Here is a 16527-nt window from a genome sequence, read left to right as displayed (position 1 = left end):
TCTCCGGACAGGCACATAATAAGTTACATATTCACTGCTCTAAGGGGCACCCTGGGGTAACAAGCCAGCCTGGGGGCAGAAACCGGAACCGCCAGGCTGAGCTCTGCTGTCAGCACCTCTTGGTGATAGGAGACAACCTCAGACTCGGCCGAAGCTTTCTGCACCAAGTGGGAGCCTGCCGGCTGGAAGCCTCCAGGACCCCTCTGCAGGGGGCTGTGCAGTGGTCCGCAGATGTGGCTCTGGGGGTGTTTAGCTCCTGGAGATGCCTGGCATTTGCAGATTCAGCTCTTCCCAGCAGCACTCTGGGAGGCACCCCCTCTGCCGGGCTCTGTCAGGGAGACCACACAGTGGCTGAGGGGGCCTGGGCCATCCCACGGCTGTCCACACATTTGGACGACTTTCAAGAGCAAAGAGGCCACTTGCAGTTCATTTAAAAAGAGTTCCTTGGTTTCCTTCACATGAAATGGCAGCTCTCACACAAGACAGAGAGAGGCCAGGGCACCCCTGCCCACAGTAAGCCGTGCAAGACCTGTGCTCTGCCCTACCAGCGGGACCGGCTCCCTAGCCCTAGCCGAGAGGAGGTGCTTTGAGCAATCACACTAGGGTCAGGAAGGGTAAACTGGGTCTGTCCTGGGAAAACTCTAGAGCACATGTTCACCCCAACCTCACGCCCACTTTTAGCTTTCTCGGCCCTGGCCATGTTATTTCCTGGGGAATTGCTTCTTGTGAATTTATTTATTTGCTTAAAATAGCAATAGAGTGGACATGGTGGGCAGTTCAGCCTGCTTCACTTCTGGGAAGGTTTACAGGCACGAACAGGTGTAGGACAGTTAGGAATCTAGACATGGGCCACTCGCAGAGAGACTTGTTGAAACCCTGCCCTGGGAGCTTTGTGGGGCTCTTGAGAGTGGTCAGAGCATGCGTGTGAGGGCTGCTAACAAGGCCTGTCTTTAATTGAGTAGGGACTTAAACCACACGTGTGTGTAGCTCTAAGCACCGAGGCCTGTGACCTGTCACAGCAGCCAGGGGTCAAGTGGGTCCCTGATGACCACAGTGCCATCCCCTCCCCCCCAGGCCATCAACCAAGCCGGCTGATGAAACCAGCGTTTTAACTTGCAAAGTTCTGGAACGGGGAGTGTCACACCCAAGCAGGCGAGAGTGGCGAGCTCGACTCACAGCTCAGGAGTGCCAGGTCAGGGGTGCCAGCCCGTGTGGCAGCCTCCTCAGAGACAGGCCTGGCTCCACCTCCCCCCTCTGGGAAGGAGATGCTCAAGAGATCGGGACGGTCACGTCACTCGCGCCAGGAAAGCCGTTGATGTTTTCAGTGTCTTCACACAGTCGTGGGCAGGAGGCATGGATAACACCGGCAGCAGGGGGAAGTCAGCTTTCACCTTCTGTTCACCAGGGGAGGGGAAGAGAAACTGACTCCTCACTGCTGTGGAGAAGCCACAGTGCTTCAGGCCTACCAAGCACTGACACCAGGCAAGAGATTATTGAGTCTGAGCCGGGTGCCTTCCGACATGCAAACCTCTCTGCTTGTTGGCTGTGGTTCTGTTGTCCCATGCAACTCCCAGGAGAGCCAGGGAATTCTGGGGCAGCCTGAGTGCACAAGCAGGGGGTGGAGTGGGGGCGGAGGTGGCAGTGATTGGAAGGGCAGGAAGTTCCATTTGGGGCTTCAGCTTCAACATCAGTGTTGAGTCATTAAAGTGAAGAGGAAGACATTGGCAGGAAGGGAGGGAAAAGTAGAAAGAGCAAGCCAGCACCCACAGAGAGATTGAAAAATCACCTGGAGAGGGGCCTGGGCGGCTGTTCAGGAAACAATACCTGCTTCACCAATCCCGAGGCTGCTGGTTCAGTCCCCAGCACCGCATCAGCCAGAACAGGTCTGCAGGTGTCTCTCTGTCTCTCTCCCTTTTTATCTCCTCCTCCCCCTCTTGATTTCTCTGTCTCTATTTTAAAAAAAAAATTTTTTTTTCAAACAACAGTTTCTTTAAAAACTAGCCACCAGCCTCCTAACTTGCAAACTCGCTCAAGGTTAGAAGGTGAACAGACTGAGGTTTTCACCTTAGAAATCAGCTCTAATTATCATTTGGGATTTCTTTCTACATAAAAGGAAGGGGTTCTGGTTATGCTGCAGTAATCCACTTACGTGGAGTTTTCTGCTCCTTCTGTCTGATAGGCGCCGGGAGGGTGTGGGGAACATCGTCGACAGGCAGAGCCTTAGAGGAGAGTGTGTTTCGTGTCCCCGCAAGTCGAGTGGCTCAAGTGATCTGTGTTTTTCTGTGCTCATCTGAAGCCCTGAGAGTCTGCCACTGGCTCGTTCCAAAAACAGAACAACTCGGCTGGACTGCCTGCACCTGTCATTTCTTAGCCCCGCACAAGGACAAACCTTCTTCCCACTCCCACACACTGTGATGTTCTGTAAGGGTCACCCCCCCACACACACACACTCACACTCTCACCCCTAGGCCAGCCCTCTAGGTCCCAGGCACGATTCTAATGCCTGGAGGATGAGACACAGAAGCGGTTACTCCCTTGCTCCTTCCGCATCTGAGGGGCTGACATGAATCCCTCGCTGGAGGGTCTCTCCTTAGTACAAGACAGCAGTGTCTGGGGCCAAGGGACAGCTCACTGGGTGGCCATGGCTTACCAAGCAACATCCCAGGTGGGAGTCCCAGTGCCACATGGGAGGTGTCATGGCTCCAGGGAAAGCTCCAGTGCAGTCATTCTCTCTCTCCTCTCTCTCTCTCTCTCTCTCCCTGTCTCTCTCTCTCTTTTCTCCCCTCTCTAAATATATTTGAATGAAAAAAGTAGGCCCCCCAAGCAGAAAACTGTACATGTGCAAGCCCAGGGCTCAGCAGAATAAATAAATAAGGAGAAAAAGAAAGAAAGAAAGAAAGAAAGAGATGAAAGAAAAAAAGAAAGAGGCAGTCCCAGTGTTGGCACACTTAGTTGAATGCACACATTACAATGTGCTAGGATCAGGGTTCAAGTCCCTGGCCCCCACCTGCAGGTGGGGAGGCTTCATGAGTGGCAAAACTGTTGGAGGCGTCTCTCTGTCTTTCACCTTTTCTATCTCCTCTTCCCCTCTTGATGTCTGTCTCTGTCCAATAAATAAATAATTAAATTTAAAAAGGAGAAGGAGAAGGAAATGGTAGAGGAGAAGGAGAGAGAGAGAGATTGAGATTGGATATGGGAGAGAGAGAGAGAGAGAGATTGGATATGCATGTGTATTAGGTTGTTTCTTGACCCCAGACATTAGGCCTGGCTGGCTTTGTGCAGTGTGTGCTTATTTAATGCAGGTCATTAACTGCCACGTGCATAAGTCTGTGCCTGTGCAAACAACTGCAGTGACAATTTTGTGACCCTCTTCTAAAAATACCAGCTTCCTGTATTTTTTTTCTCTATGATCCCTCTAGATTTGTGTGTGTGTGTGTGTGTGTGTGTGTGTGTGTGTGTGTGTATGAAAAGTAGGATCTTGGGAGTCGGGCGGTAGCACAGTGGGTTAAGTGCAGGTGGCGCAAAGCGCAAGGACCAGCATAAGGATCCTGTTTTGAGCCCCCCGGCTCCCCACCTGCAGGAGAGTCGCTTCACAGGTGGTGAAGCAGGTCTGCAGGTGTCTATCATTCTCTCCCCCTTTCTGTCTTCCCCTCCTCTCTCATTTCTCTGTGTCCTGTCCAACAATGATGACATCAATAGTAACTACAACAATAAAACAAGGACAACAAAAGGGAATAAATAAATAAATATAAATTAAAAATAAATAAAGAAAAGAAAAGTAGGATCTTACTGGACCAGAATACAGTGAAATTATCATCAAAATTCACTAGCCTGAGGAGACACAAAGTCAGGGAAGGATGAACTCCCATCTCAATGGGAGCAATGGACGCAGAGTGACAGAGTGAGGAAAGAGTCTAAAGCTCTTGCCTAGGATGCTTGTGGAAGTGATGAGACAACACATGTGTTCTCAGCCTAAATGGCAAATGAGAAAAGTCGTCTTCCTATTTAAAATGATACCTTGGCAATCCTGCTATTCTGAATTAGAATATCAACGTAGTGGGACTTTATTTGATACAATCTCTTTGGAGGCTACGTCTATGGAATGAGATCTGATTTCATCCTCCATTTAAGGAAATTTTTGTATGAGCTGTTTTGAAAGTTCGATCTTTCTTCTGAGGTACGGAAAGAACTGTCAAACAGTAACCAAAATAATTTCATGTGTGTTCATAATCTGTTTTCTTGGGCTGACAAAAAAAAAAAACTCACTCAGACAGCTTGCCACTTTACTATGTGCAGAACCTGGGTTTGAGCCTGGCCCACCCCTCACCCCCACTTTTAATTTGTGATTTAATAATACTTTATAAGACCATAAGTTTGTAAAGATACAGGTTGCACAGGACATCCATCACCACAGTTCTGAGCCCTCTCCTCTACCCACTCTGGCTCTCACCCACGATAACCAACATGGTTTTTACAAAGTCTTAACAACAGTTTGCCTACATTATTTTCTTTAACAAGCTCATGTCTTTCAGTCCTTCACATTTTACATATGAGCAAAAAGTTGGCTTTCAGAGAAATGCAGGTCATTTGTTAACAGATATAAGCTATGGCAACAAATTCCTTGAGCAAAAATACCAAATTAAAGAACCTCATTGTATTTTATATGATAACAGTGAGAACCAAAAAAGATGTTAAGATTAAAATGTGCTAGAGAGAAAATGGCATCACTTAAAAAGACATAGTGGATTGTATGGGTGTAAATGTGTTTGTTATACATGAAAATATCCTATGTACAATTTATATGTAAATACAGAGTTTTTCTAAAAAACTGTTCTTATCTCCCCATTCTTTGCTTGAACATGTTATATCCATTTCTTCCTCCTCTTTCGTACTTTAAAGTTGTCTTGTGTTTCCATGGCATGTGTTCCTGGGTTTGTTTTACTGCGTATCAACGTGTTAAGAGTTAAATGTTCTTTGTTTCTTTCTTTATGACATTTTTTTTTTTTTTTGGCTAACTTTTGCAAGGCAGGTTGAGTATACCACTCCAGTCTCTCTGGCCTCCATGGTTCCTGCAGAATAATCTGGTACAAGTCTTTCTATGGTACTGTTACAAGTCACTTTCTTCTTTTCCCTGGCATCTTGTAATTATTATTATTTTTTTTGTCTTTGACTTGACAGCTTCACAATGATATGTCTTGGTGTAGGTCTATTTAGGCTTAAGAATTTGATGTTCTCTCTGCTTCCTTAGCAGCTATATCCTGACTACATCCCAGATTTGGAAATTTTCTGCTGTTACTTCTTTAAATATGGTCTCTGTTCCCTTCTTTTAAAAAAAATATATATATTTTATTTATTCAGGAGAAAGATAGGAGGAGAGAGAAAGAACCAGATATCACTCTGGTACATGTGCTGCCAGGGATTGAACTCAGAGCCTCATGCTTGAGAGTCCAACGCTTTATCCTCTGCGCCACCTCCCAGACCACACTGTTCCCTTCTTTACTTCCTCTCCTTCTGAGACCCCTATAACTCTGCTATTTGCTTTTCTAATGGAGTCCTCAATATCTTGAGGGGCCGCCTCATTTTTTCTAAACCTTTTTTTCTCCTATTTTGAAGTCAAAGAGTATGGCCATTTTGTCTTCTGTTTCTGATGTTCATTTCTTGATGATAACATTTCTTGTCCCTGTTCTGCCTGGGTGTGTTGACTTCTTTAATTTGCTATTTGAGACTAAAATGCATTCAAAGTGTCTTACATACCCTGTAACTCTATTTTCAAGTTTTCCATTTTCTTATCACATGAAACTTTGAAGTCATAGATTTATCTGTCTGTTTCTCCATATTAAATTGAGAACCTTGTATTTCTCCAAATTGCCTGACAATTTATTCTCTAACTTTTTTCTCCGGTTGCTCTTCTAGTTTTGAATCATTACATTTCTGGCCCTCATCTTGGCTTTGCAGAACCAGAACTTTCCTAGTTTCACCCATCTGTTTCGGTCTCTTTTGTCAGCTACAGGGGGTGCTGGGCTCCGCTTCGTATGTCAGTTGTGGAGGGAGGGGGAACCTGCAAAGAAATGGCATTGTTTGAAGGCCCCCAATGTCCCCTAGAGCTCTAGTCTGCAGGTGAAGAGGGTGCGATCCCAGACCTCCTTCTCCTCCCAGACTGATTCCTGAAAGTAGGAACTCTGCTATGAAGCCACATCACTTTTCTTGCCTGCAGGGCAGTTGGACCCCAATCACTATTATATCACAGAGATATGGTAGTTGGAACACCTAGAGTTTGATAGGCCTCCCTGATGTCACAGGTTCCCCCAAACTAGCCCCTGGGGTTTCTTCAGGAGCCTGTGGCTGCTTCAGCTCGACACTGCGGTCCTGCGCTCCTTTTATTTTTTTTGAAAAGCTGAGTGGTTCCATGCGAGTACGTCAAATCCACCATGTGGACTTGAAAGGATTGTGAATATGACACCCACTAGCAGTGCAGTGTGGCTCTCTGCTCGAGTCTTTCCACTCACAATCACCAGCCTGCAGGTCGTAATGTTTCCTCACCAGAAATCTCAGCTGTCCTCTAATGGAACTTACTATTTTGTTGTAATATTTTTTCAACAGGGTTGGGGAGAGCCAACTTTCTGTGACTAGGTCACCAAAACTCTGCCTTGGAAGTCCTCATCTATATTTTAAAATATTTTTGCCATTACTCTAAGCTCCAAACATACCCAGCAGCCTCCAGTTACAAGAACAAGCCTCTGTTCTTGTGTGTCCAGTAGTTATCTCAGAACAACCCTGGCCTGAATGCATCTGGGAGGTTCACCCTCAACTCCTTGAAAATGGCCCTCCACACCTGTGTGTTCAAGGCCTCCAGGAGGCCTCTTGGTTCCAGTCTCATTCTTACCAGCCCTGTTCTGAGCCCTATCTTCTCACTGAGTGACTTTCATCTTGTCTCTCTGTTCCCATTCCCTAGCACACAGAAGCAACTATGGTGTGTCTTTTCTTTTCTCCTTCTCTTCCTTTCCCTTCCCTTCCCTTCCTTTCCCTTCCTTTCCCTTCCTTTCCCTTCCTTTCCCTTTCTTTCCCTTCCTTTCCCTCCCCTCCCCTCCCCTTCCCTTCCCTTCTCTTCTCCCCTTCTCCCCTTCTCCCCTTCTCCCCTTCCCTTCCTTTCCTTTCCCCCTTCCCTTCCCTTCACTTCCTTTTTCTTATTACTCTTTCCGACCAGTTCACTTCTTAGCTCTGGCTGATGTGACACCAGGGATTGATCCAGAGAACTTCAAGCCTCGGGGATGAACGCCTACTGCATCAACCCCTGTGTTGTCTCTCCAGGACTCTTAAAATGCTCATCATTGCATGTGGTCCCTGTATTCAATGTCTTCAGTGTATTCTCGAGATACCTAGAACAAAATCCAAACTCGTCCTTTGGGACCTGCTGCGGCGCACATGAGCAGTGTCCTGAGTGCCATCCTCCTCCTCCCATGGGCTCTTCACCCCCTTCTGTTCCAGGGGCCTGCCAGGCTCTTCTTCTCCCCTCAGGACGTGCTCTGACTTTCTCCCTGGGCTTTCTCCTTCCAAGTCGTCTCCTGGCCACTGTGCCTACTCATTCAATCTCAGGTCCGGTCTCAATGGCTCCTCAGATGTTTTTGTGTTGACAAGGGAGAACTCTTGATCCTACTTGGGCCCAAATCCAATCCCTGCAACTAATTACACCCTCCATTGGATACATATATTTGCCTCTGTTCTTTCCAACTGTCCCATCAGATACTTCTCCCACACCGCCAACCCCTTGGTCTCCCAACCAAGATAGCATTTAGATATCGCAAGTATCCCTAAGACCACTCATTCCAGTCAGTCTAATGACCTGGGTCATATTAGTGTCCCGGATAAAATGCGTCATGTTTCCATGTACTGAGCAAGCAGTGACTGTTCATCAGTGTAGAATCAGAAGCACCACAGGACATTAACTTTCAAAGGTTGTCGTGGCCTCACATCTTACAGATTCATCCAGCCTCCTCCACACTCATAGAAATATTTCATGGATTCCTGAGAATCCAGAAGATGCCCTGCTCTCTCTCTCCATCCCGCCTCCCCCATCTGAAAAAGTCTCTAGTGTCCTGCCTTCTAGCCACATTTTAAAAGTACAAAGGAGACAGCTCCTGCCAGTAGGAAACATACTTCCATGTGCTATGGAAGAGGCACAGGAGCTTTGAGCCCATAATCCCTCATAGCCCACCCGCGCAGGTCAGACAGCTACTGCCTTCCACAGTTCCCTCTCACATTTCTTGTCCCTGTCTGAGGCCTTTTGTTTTCAATCATTTGAAATGTGGTCATCACCTGTCACAAGCAGGAGATGCCTCACACGTCAATAAATACCTCTCTGTGATGTGTCCTGGGTTCCACATGTGCCTGCTGGTGACAGGTGTCTTGGTGGAAAACAGCCCCGCATGTTTCTGGGGCGAGGGTGTCAGAGAGTGGGACAGAGGGTCACCCCGTGTGGTCATTCACCGTGACCAGATGCAGAACAACACTCCCAGCTGGGCCTGGGGGTGAGGCCTTTAAGAATGAAAGAGAGCAGCTTTTGCCAGGTTCTGAGCACAGCCTTTCGGGTAGCTAATAAACACTTAGTCTCACGTTTGGAGGATGAGAATGGCAAGCAAGCCCAGCGCCTACCTTTTGGGCCACCCCACGATGAATTTGGGTAGTATGTGGCGAGGGGTCAACCCAGTTCCAGGCCAGTTTGGTTTCTGCTGTTGCCAAACAGAGAGTGTGAGTTTCCAGATGCCATTTGCTGATAAATGGAGATTAAATGTGCTTTTAATTATTCTTATTGTTTGGTGACTTTGTTGACAGGGCTTGGGCAATAGCCAAAGGCTCTTTACTTCCTGACTTCCTGTACTCCCAGTTCTTCCGGCAAGGAGAGAGAGGGCCGGGCAGTCAGCAGAAGACTCATCAGCACCTTCTTGAGAAAGCAGGAAGAGAAGAACCACCTCTGAGGGCAGGGTGAAGCACTAGGTGAGACGAATTCAGTGCAACTAGAGTGGGAACTGATTTCCTTTCCCTCTTTCCTTTGCATGGTTTGGACAATGTCTAGTGTCTTTACTTAGAGTTCACACGTCTTTTTTTTTTTTTTAACCCAGAATCTAAGGAGAGACTGTTTCCTTCCATGATAAATTCTTGGAATGTTGTGTTCATGCAACATTTTTTTCCTAATAATTCCCCTCTTTCTCACCCTTTGATCCTCCTCCCCCCTTGTAGGTTCTCTGTCCCTCACATTCCTTTCATTTGCATTTTGCACCAGACCTCTGCTACAAGAGCTTTGTGGAGGCAATGGCTTCTTAGACGGTCAGCCTCTACAGAAAAGAGCAGGCTCCTGGCAGAATGCATCCTGCTGCACCCTGATAGATGCTCTTTCCTTCCCCTGATTTTTTTTTTTTTTAAGTGGCTCTCTCGGAATCCCATGTAAATGAACTTTGGCTGCAAGTCGGAAATGCATTCAGCTGCCTCCTCCAGCAAAGACATCTTTTCATTGTCAGAATCCTTTAAAGTCCCTGAAGAGATATCCACTCCCCTCCAGAGTCGTATTGATGTATTTTTAATATTGCCATTTTTCCTTTATTGTTGGGTAGAGCTGCACACTAATTTTGTTTGTAGTCTTAAAAAAAAAAAAAAAAAAAAAAGGAACCAAGGGAAAAACTGGTAAGGGTCTATTGAAAGAGTTAAATCATCTGCCCACAGCTTTCCAAAGCGGAACTGATAGTCTTAGTCTGTCTTAGAAAGCTGGAAGAGAAAGGCTGCCAACATCTGTTTTGGTCAGAGACAGATAAAAGAGACTAATGCATAGCGGGGGTAACCCATGTATGGCATTCTGTATTCCATTACCCTTTGCACAAGAATACTCATGATATCGATAGCCAGATAGATTTCGGCCTAGACTTTTTCACAGTAGAAATAAAAGAAAGGTGGAAGGCTTAACCAACGACTGTTGACTTGTTTACCTAGCACAGAGCCAACAAACACACACCCACTACCATCTTGCAAAAATGTAGGGCTCAGTCCTTTGACAGAACTGCTCTTTAAAAAAAAGCAGCAATAAAAGTGGTCTCTCAAACACCTGTAGAAACACTGTCAGATCTGGATATAAGCAATGGAAAAGCAAGAAAGATGGGGGAGGGGAAATCTTCATTTTTAGCCATAAAGTTTGGCCTCGTCTCCACTGAAAAAGAGTGCAAGAACTGGTAACGTGTAGCCACAGGACAGAGTTAGAGGCATCCTTGATACAAATGCTAAAGGAGAGGCAGGAGTGCTAACCTGTCTGCATAATTGGTGAAGTGATCAAGTCACACAGAAACTATCCAAGGGCCAGGCAGTGGCGCACCTGGCTAAGCGCACACAGCACAGTGCACAAGAGCTCAGGTTCAAGCCCCTGGTCCCCACCTGCAGGGAGAAAGCTTCACAAGTGGTGAAGCAGGGCTGCAGGTGTCTCTCTCTCTTTTTCCCTCTCTATCACCCCCTCCCCCTCTGAATTTCTCTCTGTCTCTACCCAATAATGCACAAAATAAATAAAATATCAAGATAGCAACAGCACAAATACAGTGTTTTGCATTTGACAAATACAGTGGAGGCAAGGGAGAGAGGCTGATTTCTTTGGGTTAGTTGGTTGGTTGGTTGTTTGACTGATTGGCTAGTCAGTTGACTTGTTAGCTGGCTAGTTGGCAGGTTATCTGGAAATGTAAATTGTAAGCTCCATTTTGTATCTAAGAGAACACATAAAGTCAATAGCAAGGGTCATCGAGAAAATTATTTCAGCCTCTAGTTCAAGTTTTAAACTTATTTTCAGACCCAAGAGGTGACTCAGCAGTAAGGCACCAGCCGTGCACACAAAAGACTCTGAATTTGACTCTGGGCACTACATAAAATCACGCTCTCCTGCCACAGTACCCACGTAGTGAGAAAGAAAGTGATTCTATTTGCCGACACTAAACTTCGCCTGGTTGAGACAGTGTTGTGATCGGAAGAGGTGTTTTGGTTCCCTGAGACAATGAACAGGAAGATCATGAGTCAAAGCAGCACAGCTGACGGAGTGCTCCACACAGCCTGGACTCCAGCAGAGGAAGACCCCCTGTGACTGCCCTCTCCCAGGAGAGCGGCGGCTCCATGCTCCGGCCCACCTTCCTTCTGCCACTTATCACGGGTAGCCGAGAACGTGGATCCATCTGTCAACAACTGCATTATAAACCACCAACACCCTCCCACCCATAGAGTGATGACAAAAAAAAAAAAAAGAAAGAAAGAAAGAAAGAAAGAAAGAAAAAGAAAAACTGGGGAGATATATTCATGTGAGATGTGAGAGTACAGGACCCCAGAGGTTCCCAGCTTCAGTCCCTGGGGCTGCCATATGCCATCACTCTGGTGCTTTGTTCTCTCCCTCTCATCCTTTCTCTCTTGCTCATAAAAATAAACAGAACTCCCACCTTCTACACCCCATGAAGAATTTTCATCTGTACACCCAGAAGGGGAGAAATGCTAAGGGAAGATGACCAGCGGGCTCTGGTCTTCACTTCCTTCAAGACCTAGAGGGGGAAGAGGGAGTAAAGGCAGGACATTCAGAAGCAGCAGTATGTGTAGGTGTGGCTTAGAAAGGAAGAGAAGGCAGAACCATATTAAAAAAAAAAAGCGCAAATATATATAAATATAGACAGATAGTTATAGAAATAATAGTTAGCCCATATCTGTGACCTTGGGAGAACTACTGTAGTTTCCAGTGGAGGGAATGAGGGCACAGAACTCTGGTGGTGGGGAAGGCATGGAATTATACACCCGCATCTCATAATTTTGTAAATCAACATCAAATCACTAATAAAAAAGTAAAAAGGGAGTTGGGCAGTAGCACACCAGGTTAAGTGCACATAGTAAAAAAATTTTTTTAAATTTTTCTTTAAAACCTTAAGTACAAGCTTTTTGTGACCACGTGTACTCCTGTGTTCCTCTCCCTTTCACAATCTGTTGTCTGTCTTGATTGGTGTCTCACACCAGAACCTTAGCACCCAGGCTCACTTACATATGAGACTGTACAGTGAGGAGAGAGAGAAGCCTTTCAACAAGAGAAGAAAGCTGGGCCTCCCCAGGATCCCAAGTGAGGAAGTAGCTGTGTCAGAGGGGAGGCCCTACACAGTGCCAGTGTGTCGCATAATGTTTCTTGACTCTCAGAATCTGGAAACGTTTGGTGATGAGCAGCTGTCTTATTAAATAGCAACTGTAGTTGTTGATACGCAGAACGTAGTTCAAATGTTTTCTGTATCTTAATTTCTTTTTTTTTTTTTAAGATTTTTATTTTATTTATGAGAAAAGAGAGAGAAAGAACCAGACATCACTCTGACCCATGTGCTGCTGGGAATCGAACTCGGGACCTCATGCCTGAGAGTCCAAAGCCTTATCACTGCGCCACCTCCCGGACCACATCTTAATTTCTTAAACCTCTCAGAGTGTTAATTAACCCAGACAGGGAAATGGATGGGACATGACCTCTCAAAAAATACTTAAAGCATTTCGCCTCCCTGTTTTGCTGAAAAAGATCTAAACCTTCAGTCACTCACAGAGAACGCAGCTATAGCCGATAGAAATGTCTCCGTATGCACCTGGGATACTACATCCAGGCCAGTCTCTCCCACTTCCTGCAGGCAGAGTGTGCCAGGCCTAATGCATAATGGCCGTTGGTGCTCAGAATCCTAATCCTGAAGCAGAACAGAGCCGTTGATAATGGGAGAATTGCTGTTATGTTCTCTGTTCCTACCAAAGCAAGGAAAATTGCTACTGCCCTTCAGAAAGATTTTCTACAAGAGAGAATATTCTCTCCTCTCTCTCTCTCTCTCTCTCTCTCTCTCTGCATTCCAGATAACTGAATTTCTTTTTTCATCTGCCAAAGAATGTCAGTGCTCTGATCCTGCTAAGAAATCTGGGAGTAGTAGCCTGGAATTATTTATGATTTATGCCTACTGCCATAAAGGATTTGGGGCCTGGGATTCAAAGAATTGATATGACCAATCTGCTCAGCTCTGCCCTTGACTTTTTGACCAAAGTCGTGCGCTTCATTGACTCCAATTGTAAAACAAAGGCAGAGTCAGAGAAGGATGGAGTCAGCAGGGACCTTTACTCCTGGAAACTGTAGATCATTTGCTAGAACAACCAGACCCCAGAGAAGTAAAATAACCTGCTCAAGGCCATCTGTATCAGGTCTCCTGACTCCAAATCTTCCCCCACTGACTGGACATTTTCCTCCTTTGAACCAGAGTTACTAGAATGATACAGCCCTCAGAATGACACAGTGTGTGAAGTCTGTGCGTGTCGGAACGTACCCCGGAAGTATGAAGTGCCGAAGCAGTTTCACTCCACTCCCCATATTCCACTCTGATACTTGGCAGTCACCACGTGCTTTCTAGTCAGCCTCTCGACTCCCAGGGAGCCACCACCACTTCCCTCCTTTCCCTCCCTTTATGCCTGGGTGTAAAGTCCTCTGCACAGCTGCTGACTCAACGGAGGCCACGCACACCACTGCCCACTGTTAGACCCGCAGCTCCCCTCCCTCTGGAGCCGGAGTTGGGAGAGGCAGGGTGGCCCAGGCCACATGCTGTGTCTAGAGCTGGTGGCATCAGGAGACCCCCTCCCCACACACACATCACTCACCAATGGAAGGAAAGAAAGTATTATGGGTCATCAAACCAAAAGGACTGGAAACCAGTCAGGAGGAGCAAGGTAGGGGCCCACGGTTTCAGGAGACCGTCCAGGGTGGCCCTGGGGTTTTGCTTTTTCACATGTAGATTTCTGATGGGTCAGGTTCACATTTAGGGCCTGAGGATGGATGACTAGAGAGACTGCCCATTTCCTTTCCTCCTCTGGTGAAAATGTAGCCTGTCTGGGAGGGCAGGGTCTGCGGTGTGTCGAGAGCCATCTCCGGAAGTTCAAGTGTCGTTCCTCCTCATGTTTCTCCTGCAGCACCTAGCAGCAAGGAGAGTTCAGCTCCATGAAAACACATGACAAACCCCAAGCAGGAAGAAGCCACCCGGCATTAACCATGGGCATCGAGGAGCTGCCACCATCTCAACAGTCAGCTCTCCAGGGAAACTCAGGTATGTGCAAAACTCGCACACACTTCCGGTACATTTATTCTACTGAGAGAAGAGTGTGTAGCTAGGAGTCATGTGTAGAATCCACAGGTCTCTGTATATATAAACTGTGTTTCATCCACTGGCCTTGACTTTTATCTGATGCTTGTGTCTAGTCAACCTACGGCTGCAAATATTAAACAAGTATAATCCCAGCTGAACGCTGGCTAATATTTCCATTGATGTCAAGAAGTAATATACAACAAAGGCAGAGGTCAGAAGAGCACTTGTTCACCAATAGTGCGAGCAGCCTTTGTTGTTGTTGTTGATGGAAGATTTTGAACACTGAAGAATGGCTTCAATCTGGCGGGGGGAGTCAGCCATAATTGAAGACATAACACACTTAGAGTCAGTATGCACCATTAACACTTTTCCTGTCACTTTCCTGAGTCGAGGGAACCAGCAGAATCACTCGGGCCCCGACTTGTAGCCGATTTCCTGTTGTGCTGATTTCCGGTGTGACATCAGGGGCGTAGGGTGTGAAGAGAAGAGAGGCACGCTGGACACATCGGCACAGCACGCACGCCTCAGGTGCTGCAGATGTGGGTGGTGGTGGCCTCTGTCACAGTGGGGAGGCTGGGCCACTTGTTATTGCTGCTTTTGATATGACTTACACAGGAGGAAGTTAATTCTTCATACAGACCACGTTTGGCAGCCACTTCACAGAATTCCTTAAACTTTACCAGTCTGCTCTGATAAGTGGGTACAAGCTGACCCCAGAGCCCAAGGAGCCGGGGCGAAATACATTCTTTTGAAAACAAAGTACCAGGAAAGAGATTACAACTGCTTCATAAGATCAGTGTTCACCTTCTGTTATAAAGCTGTTTGTGAAGAAACTGAGTCTTCAAACCCTTGTCCAGTTGACAGCTGTGGCATTTCTGCCCAAGTGTGTGGGGTGGGGGTGGGGGTGGGGGGGGATGCCCCAACAGTTTCTAGCCCCCCCTTCAGATGCCCACAGAAGGGATTCATTTAGCTCACCTCCTGAGAACTTCACCTTGTCTTCTCCAAAACAACTCTGCCTGGAGCCAATTTCTTAGTGTAATTCATTCCGAACCTTTTATGGGGGAGCTTGTACTCTTGAAGCCGCTCAGATGTGCGGCCAGTGGAGAGCTCAGGCCACACCAGCTTCCACAGCTCCAGATGCTGTGGCCTGCCCGCCACCCAGAGACTCCATGTGGGGTGAGAACATTCCTCGGGGGGTAGTGGACCCATAGCCTCTCAATGCATGCTTTATGCCTACCCACCTACGTGGTTTGCATCCGCGGCAGGTATTTTTATGGACTGGAGCCTTAATTTAAGTGTTGCATAATCTTCATTGGATAAATAATGTGAATATTCAATATAATTGAAACAAGAAAGGCTGCCCTTGTCTCTGTGTAACTGGTTCACACTGAAAGGGCCCACCACAGGCTAGAGATTGATTTAAAAAAAAAAAAAAAAAAGGTTACCTGGGAGGTCACAGTTCCCTGTTGATCATAGTTGGATCGTAGTGAAAGGGGATATGAAAGTCTTTCTCTCTTACGTCTTTTCTTTTTTCTTTTATCTTTATTTATATAGAAACAGCCAGAAATCAAGAGAGTAAGGGGAGATAGAAAGTGAGAGAGACAGAGAGACACCTGAAACCCTGCTTCACCACTTGTAAAGCTTTCCCCCTGCAGGTGGGGACCAGGGGGCTTGAACCCAGGTCCTTGTACCTTGCAACATGTGGGCTCAACCGGGTGTGCCACCACCTGGCCCCAGTCTTTCTCTTTATATCGTCATCTTGAGCTCCTCAAATATAAACAGCTAGAGAAATACACCCTTTGGTCAAATTTCTCAGATAACTCAGCCATAAGCAAAGCTAACATGAGTCAATTAAAAGTGCTAAGTTATTCATAAGCAGATCCATTCCAAAACAGTAAGTTTTCAGAGCAAAAAAAAAAAAAAAAAAGCCTGTTATTAAATAATGTGTTGGCAGTAATAATAACAACCAAAGTTCACAAAAGCAAGCATATATCAGACACAGTATGCAACATAAAATCAACATCCATTTTAACATATTAATCAAAACTTCACAGGCAAGACAAATGAAAAGGAAGAGGAAGGAAAAATTTACCAGGGAAAATTAAATATCCATCAAGGAAAAATATCTCAAAATAAGTACATGTGGTTAAAACAAGCAGGTAGGGGGCCGGGCGTTAGCCAGCGGGATAAGCGCACGTGGCACAAAGCTGAAGGACTGATGTAAGGATCCCAGTTCAAGCTCCCGGCTCCTCACCTGCAGGGGAGTCGCTTCACAGGCAGTGAAGCAGGTCTGCAGGTGTCTGTCTTTCTCTCCCCCTCAGTCTTCCCCTCCTCTCTCCATTTCTCTCTGTCCTACAAACGGCATCAACAACAACAATAATGACCA

The 16527-nt window shown here is 46.4% G+C and overlaps 1 long non-coding RNA gene across 1 annotated transcript in view; it reads left to right on the top strand.

The window, feature by feature from the left end:
- Window positions 1-16527, top strand: part of LOC132536864 (uncharacterized) — a 76704-nt gene that overhangs the window by 8934 nt on the left and 51243 nt on the right. The window contains exon 2 of the long non-coding RNA XR_009548411.1: window positions 13969-14102. This is a non-coding gene — a long non-coding RNA (uncharacterized LOC132536864). The remainder of the gene's footprint in view (window positions 1-13968; window positions 14103-16527) is intronic.

This window comes from Erinaceus europaeus, chromosome 2 (genome assembly GCF_950295315.1).
Source record: "Erinaceus europaeus chromosome 2, mEriEur2.1, whole genome shotgun sequence".
Taxonomy (NCBI): Eukaryota; Metazoa; Chordata; class Mammalia; order Eulipotyphla; family Erinaceidae; genus Erinaceus; species Erinaceus europaeus.
The sequence above is the reverse complement of the archived record's forward strand: the minus strand, read 5'-3'. Positions and strand labels throughout refer to the sequence as shown.